Source organism: Camponotus vicinus, unplaced genomic scaffold (assembly GCF_025532165.1).
Source record: "Camponotus vicinus isolate PSW18456_S1 unplaced genomic scaffold, iyCamVici1.0 SCAF_14, whole genome shotgun sequence".
NCBI classification, from domain to species: Eukaryota; Metazoa; Arthropoda; class Insecta; order Hymenoptera; family Formicidae; genus Camponotus; species Camponotus vicinus.
The window spans coordinates 9,346,467-9,355,948 of NW_028141950.1; the positions used below are offsets into that span (position 1 = coordinate 9,346,467).

A 9,482-nucleotide genomic window follows, 5' to 3' on the forward strand; every position below is an offset into this window, starting at 1 on the left:
GGAAGACATCTTTGACTTGCGGCGGCTCTTTGGGGAGGAGCCCTACGCGGAAGAGGAGATTTGGGTGCCCGGGGAGATTCGGGCGCCCAATGGCATTACATATAATGGATACAGATGTAAGTACATATTTTTCCTTCTATAAGTTTTATTGTGACTAGGTTTTTTATTAATACATCTTTCCTCTTTTTCTGTTCCAGAAGCGGCCTCCCTTTAGTCCGGTGCATCGCCCCTCCCCATATATATATTTTTTTAAATTTTATTTCTTATATTATTATTATTATTATTATTTTTTTTAATTTTATATCATATATTATTATATATTAAGCGCACACACACACACACACACACACACACACACACACACACAAAATTGTATAGTACACGCACACATTTAAATAAATTTTATATTTTAATTTAAAAAAAAAAGAAATGTATTTATTTACGCGCCTCTCCTTGCGCTCCCATCCTTTGCGTCTCTCTTGCGCTAGTTGTAAGAATTTATCGTTCTCTCTCTCTCTCTTTCGTACGCGCTATCGTTCTAACAATAAGTCTCGCGTTAGTTGTAAGTCTCACGATATCTTCGTTCTCGCTCGCACGCGTTATCTTAGCTATTATCGTTCTCTCTCGCATACGTTGTTCTCGCGATATTATAGTTCTCTTTCGTATGCGTTCTCTTCGCGCTATTATCGTTCTCTCTCATTCACAAGCTCGTCGCTATCACTCACTTACCTTTGCGTCGTCCTTCTCCCACCTATGCAGCATCTTACAATGCGTCGTCCTTGTTCCACGTTGACGTCATCCTTGTCGTATGTTGATGTCGTCCTTGTCACACTTGATGCCATCCTTGTCGCACTGTCCTCTTCACACACTTTACGCTATCCTTTTCAAACCAGTGCACCGTCCTTCTCACACGTGGACACATCGCGGGCCCGCCGCGGATCCCCCCTTCCCGCGCGGACCCCCTCGTCCATCGGTCGCGCCGCGGATCCCCCTACCCGCGCGGACCCCCTCGTCCATCGCTCACGCCGCAGATCCCTCCTTCCCCGCGCGGATCCCCTCGTCCATCGCTCACGCCGCGGATCCCCCCTTCCCCGCGCGGACCCCCTCGTCCATCGCTCGCGCCGCGGATCCCCCCTTCCCGCGCGGACCCCCTCGTCCATCGCTCGCGCCGCGGATCCCCCCCTTCCCCGCGCGGACCCCCTCGTCCACCGGTCGCGCCGCGGACCTCCCCCCTACCCGCACGTGACGTCATCATCCCCCGCACGTGACGTCATCATCCCCCGCACGTGATGTCATCATCCCCCGCACGTGACGTCATTATCCCCGCGTGACGTCATCATCCCCCGCACGTGACGTCATCATCCCCGCGTGACGTCATCATCCCCCGCACGTGACGTCATCATCCCCCGCATGACGTCACCCCCCCGCGTGACGTCATCCCCCGTGACGTCACCCCCCGCGTGACGTCACCCCCCCGCCGGTTCCCCGTCGCCCCTCACCCCCCTCGGAGCCCCTGGGTTAGAACCGGCCTAGACTCACTACTGTCAATTTTTTCTTTTTTAACTTTTTGTGACATCATTTTTTTTCCCTGTTTTGCTAATTTTTTTTGTTCTTTTATTTTTTCAGCTAGTTTTTTCTTTTCTAACATTTGTTGTTTTTTATTATCCTTTTGTTTCTGTTCCATTTTTATTCGTTCTAATTTTTTTTCTTCATTTAATTTCCACTCAAAAGACGAAATCGCATATGATGTTCGTTCGGTAAACCTTTTTCCTTTGCGTGTAGGTGTTACTGGTCGTGGTAAAAAATCTTTTAATTTTTTAGAACAATCTTTACGATGACTTAGAGACAAATCAAGTATATTATTTTCAGTCTTATCGGCTGCTAGATCATTATTCAATTCTAAATTGTTTATATTATCATATGCAGTTTCATTATATTCAACAATACTATTTACTTCTAAATTATTAATATTGATTTTAGGCTCACCGGTTGCTATAATAATATTATTTATTCCTAAATCATTCTTAACATTGCTTTCAATTTCATCAATTATTGCAATATTATTTAATTCTGAATCATTTATAATACCATTTACTTTAATTTCATTAGTCGTAATCTCATTATTTAACTCTAAATCATATAGTATAATATCACATCCAGTTTCATCAATTGCAATATTGTTTATTTCTAAATCATCTTTAATATGACTTTCATCCTCATTAATAACCAATATATTATTTAACTTTGAATTTTCTATAATATAACTATCAGTTTTATCATCTACCGCAATAATATTATTTAACTTTAAATTATTTCTAATATCACTCTCAGTCTTATCAATTTTATCAAAAATATTTGACTTTAAATCACCTACAATATCTGTAACTATAGCTGATTGTGCATCATAATTATTTGTTGAATTTGATACTTTTGTATATTCTTCAAACAATTGATGGAGAATTAAAAATTCTGTGGACTTGCTTTCTGCTGTGACTTGCTGAGAAGAAAATAATTGTAATTCTTTCAATAAATCATCTCCGACTACTTTGGCATACGTTTCAAATGAAACTGTGGCTGCATTAGATGGACGATTAATAGTGATTGCTTCAATATTTTTGACCTTAACACCGAGACATTTTGTGTAATCTACTGCATCTGGATTCCAAGAATACAAGCCACATGCTTTGAAACCATTTCTCACGGTATTGCCATTAGGTGAAAATTTATCAACAGCATTTTTCAAAATTGGAGCCATTCTATCTAATGATAACGATAGTGTTGGATTTTGTTGCCTCCACTCTAAAACGCTTTTTTTCCACATACTCTTTAAAGGTTTAAATGCTGAGACGTCAGCAGGTTGTAACATTCTCGTTGAATTTGGATATAAACAAATAAGAATTATCTCTAATTCTGAACAAAGTTTGCTTACTTCTAAAGTGACATGACTGCTATGCCCATCGACAAATAAAATAACAGGAAATTCAATCTTTTCTTTTTTGAGATAAGGATAAAATATATTTTTTAAATATTCATAAAATAATTCTACATTCATCCAGCCACTTGGTGTAACACCGATTCCCCAATCATTAGGTACTGATCGTCCAACAGAGGCAGGTAATCTTTTATAAGGAAACACAACAGTCGGTGGAGTTGTTACTCCACTTGCACTAAATGTAAATAATACAGTCAAATTTAACTTAGAATTTCCTCTATCGATTTCATAAACATTTCGTGCTCCACGAGGAGCTATCACATTTTTCATCTTTGGACATACCATAAAGTACGTTTCATCACTATTAAATATACGTGTTGGATCTTCCAAAATATGTAAATAGTTATGTTCTGCTAAATAATTATATACCTCTTTAAACCAATTTTTAATATCATTTTTACTAACACAAGAACTAGCATTGGTAACTCCTTCTGGATGTCTTTCAGTAAGAATTGGGTTTCTTCTTAACAAACCTTTATACCATCCATTCCCTGGTACGTTGTTACGAAAAGGATTTTTTATCTTTGTTTGATTCAAAAATTCTTTGACACTAGTTTGTACGTTGATTTTTCTCACAGGAAATCCTTTCCGTTGGCAATCAATAATCCAATTTACCAAATCATCTTCTCCACTACGACCTAATACAGGAGCTGGACCTGGAGTTGTTTTCACAAATGCATTACTCATTCTAAACTGGATAGTCGATCTTGGGACACCATATTGTTTTGAAGCTGCATGTTTTGACATTCGATTTTTTATTGCATGAATAGCATCTTCAATTTGTTTTTCACAATATTTTTTTTGGTACTTGTTATCTTTTTTAACTTTTGGCATTTTTTTAATGGATCAATTTAGAAATGTAACCTAAAAATTAAAAATTTTTAGGTTACATTTGTTATTAATTATAATTTTTACATAAACTAATATATTTATAATAAATTATTTGTTTCTATTTATTATGTTATAATACTGAATATGGTTACAGCTGAAAAATATATCTTTTTAGTAATAACAAATATAACTTACTGTCTTATCTGTCACTCGATGTAAGAGGCCAATAACTGTCACATAGTTTCCATAACTACAAAACAATAATTGGCCGAGTGGCCAATTACTGTTGTAAAACGTCAATCGTGTGTTAGTCGTTGGCATAATATAATTTTTAAAATATATATGTTATTTTCACCGATATGAATTTTTTTTACAAAATTTAAACTTTATTAATGCATGTCTATCACGAAAACAAAAATTATATGTCATAAAAACATTTAAAAATTTGCAAATTGTTGGTTCCACTCTTACGGTTTTTTGATTGAACGGAGACAATTTTCAAGTATGTTACCAAAGTCATTTTAATCATTATTTATATAAATTGTAATATATAGAAAATAATTAAATATTAATTGTATTTGAAGCAGAAAAATGTATTAAATATTTTTTTATTTGTAATTAAAAACATTTTAATAGTGTTTTCTTTTAATCTTTAATTTTTTTAAATGTGGCCAATCATTGTAGAGTGGCTAATAACTGTACTGTTTACCCCTATCATCTCGATGGAAAAAATGAGCAAATTGTTCAGATAAATTCATCCTTTTGCCTATTTCATTATAGGAATTCTTTTCGTCATATAATAATTGATGACATGAATTCTTTTCGTCATATAATAATTGATGACATGAATAATGAGGAGCCGTTAATTTACTTGTTAAGTGATGATAACATATTTGTGACAGACATTAACATTTCTATGTGCAATACGATTTTACACAAGAAAAATATAAGTGATAACATCGACTTCCAAACTATGACGATTGACAAAACAAACATTTACATTTTAGCAACAGAAAATTCGTTTCAATTTACTCTCTATGTTTTGAAAAAGAAATATGCAAATCTCAAGAGCGTAAATGCAGCCGAATATGTTGAAAAGATAATAATAAGATCAGATAAGAAAAATATACCTTATAGTATTTACGCTTTTGATAAATCTTTACAACCATTTCCTCCAATGAGATGTCTGACACCTGATGAAAAAGTTTATAATTTTGAGAATGTGAATACAACGGCAAACAGCATCATTGTAAATCTTCCGAAACCGGTTGTAAAGAGTGGATGCAAAAAATATAATTTACCAACTACTATATATACTATATCCGTAAGCTGTTTAGACAACAATCTCAACAAGTCTGAGAAATTCAATGTGCAGACGTACAAGCGATATTACGAGATTCAGAACTTAACACCATTTACAGAGTACAAGTTGAAGTTTACTTTAAGCAATTTTTACTTTGATCAATTATCAATAAATCCATTCGATTCGAATGTGATACCAATAAAGACTAATTCGGGCAAGCTTAATGCACCAGAAAACATAAGTGTTCTAGCTTTGACGCCTACTATAGCAGTAGTTCATTGGATGCCACCCAAGAAGGTGAACTGCGTGGCCGTGACCTACGAAGTGCATTGGAAGTCAGTTACATTAGTGAACGGCACGCAACAAAAGAGCAAACAATTTATCAATGTGCCGAAACGTATGGCAGATGGCAGATTTTTCACAAAGATTAACTTGTCGCTACCAGTACAAGATTACTTGATATACGTGCGTGTGTATCCAATTAATTTCAGTGATTTCTACAACGAGAGTTTAAGCAAGATTGTTCACATATACTCAGAACCAAACAATATTACATTGAACGGGGTCAGCATAAATAGCATGAACATTTCATGGATCTCAAACATTAATCTGACGATCTTTTTTATACTAGAGTACAAAGATATTGCAGCAGAAAATTGGCAAACAATGAATGATATTAAAATGAATTATAACAATGAAGTAATATATCGTGTCAAAAATTTACAATCGGGAACTTTATACAAGTTTCGCTTGATATTGAGATATCTCGAATATGAGGAAAATTTTATATGGCCGGCTGATGAAAGATTTAATTTTTCAACACGTGGTAGCAAACGTGGTAAGCAAATGAAAATACCCCTACAGCACAATAAAGTTGCGGATATATTGCAGAATAATTTCATTGCAATATTGCAAATCGATTGCGAAACTCTGCTGAGTTATTGTTATAAGATTGTGATGAAGTTAAGCTGTCCGCTTTTCGCAATGAAATATTGTAGCAATATTACAGTGTAATATATTGGAAAGAGTGCAATGTTATTGCAACCATATTTTTGTTTTTGATGGATGAATATCTTGGAAACATTTGATTAAATTAAAAAGCTTGATGTAAATAGAAGTTTGCAATATCTATGATAATCATATCTAAGATAATATATTGCGAAATGATATTTAAACATAATCATATAATATAAAATGTTATATTTTTATACAAAATTACTTTAAACTCTTACTAACGAATCACTTTTTTTATTTTAAATGTTTTTTATACTATTATAATGGGGTATATATATATATATATATATATATATATATATATATAAAGATTATAGTTATAGAATTAATTAAACATTACTAATTATATTTTTATTTAAAAATTTTAAAGATCCGTTATAATTATATATATATGCATGTGAAAAGTACATAAAAATGCATAGAAAAATAGAATGATAGATATAATAATAGTATCTATTCCTAATATAATAAAAAGACATATTATCTTTGAAGATTAATATCGTATTCGTACATGAAGTGAAAATATATCGTAAAATATATTGTAACATTGATATAAAATGTTATCTATATTTTAATAAAAAAAATAGCAATGCTTATCTTTATCTTAGAATTATATTTACTCGACTGATATTATTACTATGTCATTATTTCATTTGACTTCTGCAAAAAAGTAAAATTCATCGCATATATACAAATATAAAAAAATATATTATTACATTATTTTTATAGATAAATTAAAGAATGTTATAATTTTAAAATGTTTCTAAAATATAAATATCATATTGCTAATGTCTAATTCATACTTTGTTAATTTTTATTTCTACAATGTTTCCGTAATGTTGCATTGCAATTTGTAATATTGCAATATTGTTTCAAAGTAGTTGTAACATTCTGTGTTGCATAGATATTATATTATTATTCGCTAATTTTTTTAGATATAAATAGGCCTAAAATTTAAAAAAATTAAATTTTGTAATAAAGTTATAAGTAAAAATAAATTTGTAAAAACATACACACACGAAGATATTAAAATTATATTTTTGCTTAATATAGATATTCCGAGCACTCCTGGAATAATAGCGAAAGAATATTACTTATTATTGATGTTAAGTTTTATCGTTATAGTTACTATAATCAGCGTCTGCTACTTTTATCGTTGTAAGTATATTTGATGTAGGTATCGACTTGAATTGTAGATTATACATATGTATATATCTGATATAATATCTAAACATTTACTGAAAATAGTAATTTACTTATATAAAACTAAACGAATAAATTTACTAAAAAACAGCAGATTTTATAATACATTTTATAACATAATTAATTCGAAATGTTATAACAGTGTATCGTCAACGCAGAGGTAATAATGAACAATTTTTGTCTTCAACAATGACCGATATGGAATTGTCGATTCTACATGAACCTTACCGATACGGTCAATTCAATACGATTTACAATCCTATGTTACATTGTAATCCGGATGAATGTGCGATAATTAAAATCGCACGTAAACAAATTACAATTACAAAACTTCTTGGTAGCGGCGCATTCGGAATGGTAAAAATTAATTTTTTCAAGCAATGTTTCAAATTAATTTCTGGATCAACAAAACAGATATGTATTTTCTAATAAAGATATAAATTACAAAAATTTTTATAATAGATTATAAGTAATGTAAAATTTAGATGAGACAACAAATATGCACTTTATTATACATTTTTGTTGGATTATTTAATATAAAGTAAAATATAATATTACTTGACATTAAACTACACATTTTCTAATGAAGTACGCACATAAATTTGTGTGAAATATTTCGCAGGTGTATCAAGGAAAGGTGAAGAACTTAGAAAGATCGGGCACAGAGATATCCGTTGCAATAAAAACGCTTCGGAAAGATGCTTCTTCCCATGAGAAAAAGAATTTGTTAAAGGAAGCCAAGCTTATGAATCATATTCGACACAAACATATATTAAGATTGTTGGCCGTTTGTTTAAATGGGGATTCTCCTTTACTAGTGTTGGAATTGATGGAAACTGGTGATCTGTTAAAATATTTGAGAGATTGTCGAAATTTGCAAGCGTCAGATTCGCCTGCTTTACGTTTGCAGGATTTGCTCGCCATGTGCGAAGATGTTGCGCGAGGTTGTTGGTACTTGGAAGAGAAGCGTTTCGTACATAGAGATCTAGCGTGTCGCAATTGTTTAGTATCTTCAAGAAATCGCGAAAATCGTGTCATCAAAATTGGAGATTTTGGACTATCTAGAAATATCTACAAAAATGATTATTATCGCGTGGTAAATACAATTATGAAAAAAATTTAATGACTAAAAAATGAATTCTTTCGAAAATATTTTCCATTCTTTTATCATAATAGTATCGTGCATTGTTTCTTTAAATAATATAGAATATGAATAGTTTTTATTTATATAAACAAGAGATAAATGAACGTTTTTTCATTTTACACATATTCTAAAAATGAACAACTTGAATCAGAAAATTAAATTTTTGTTTAAATCATGTTTTAGAAAGGAGAACGTTGGTTTCCTATTAGCTGGATGGCACCCGAATCTTTGATGATTGAAATATTTACTTCTCAAAGCGATGTTTGGTCATTTGGGGTATTAATGTAAGAAATTACATCGTTGGGTGAGCAACCTTATATTGCCAAGACTGATGAAAGAGTGATAACTTATGTACTTGCTGGAGGCAGGTTGCCGATGACTCTTAACTGTCCGTCACCATTGTACCAGTTGATGCTACGTTGCTGGAGTGCAGCGGATGCTAGACCAAATTTCAAATTTTGTCTGAAAAATATTATAGCATTAAGAGAGAACATGGAAGATGCCTTACTGAGTCCAGTCGATACTATATAGCCGATATAATTAAATTAATGTTTATCTTATTTTCCAAACGATTCAATAAATCTTAATGTAGAAAAATTATTTCTAGAATATTTCTAAATTGATTCTGTTATTTTCAGGTTTAATCTTAATATTAGATTTATCAATGAAGATAAAAGAAATTTTTTAATCTTACCTTCCATAAAATTTTGATTATTAAAAAATATCACATCCGTTTTCATAATTGTAAACAATGTAATATAATGATATATCTAATTTATATTTTTGAGTAATCGAAGCGAAATCTAATAATTGCGATTATATATATATGTATAAACAATATCTTTTTTTTTTAGAAATATAATTAATTTTCGATATTATATATAACGGATAATTAAAAATGATTGTAAAATTTATGAGTGAAAGAGGAAACGCGAATAATATCCTAATTAGTTGTGAATATATAAATATAATAATATTATTATTTTTGAATTTAT

The 9,482-nt window shown here is 31.8% G+C and overlaps 1 pseudogene across 1 annotated transcript in view; it reads left to right on the forward strand.

Moving 5' to 3' along the window:
- Positions 1-9,061, forward strand: part of LOC145965739 (proto-oncogene tyrosine-protein kinase ROS-like) — a 43,359-nt pseudogene extending 34,298 nt beyond the window's left edge. The window contains exons 7-12 of the transcript XR_014436786.1: positions 3,643-3,653; positions 4,510-5,964; positions 7,194-7,298; positions 7,486-7,700; positions 7,966-8,439; positions 8,671-9,061. The product of XR_014436786.1 is annotated as a proto-oncogene tyrosine-protein kinase ROS-like (transcript). The remainder of the gene's footprint in view (positions 1-3,642; positions 3,654-4,509; positions 5,965-7,193; positions 7,299-7,485; positions 7,701-7,965; positions 8,440-8,670) is intronic.
- The last annotated feature ends 421 nt before the right edge of the window (positions 9,062-9,482 follow it).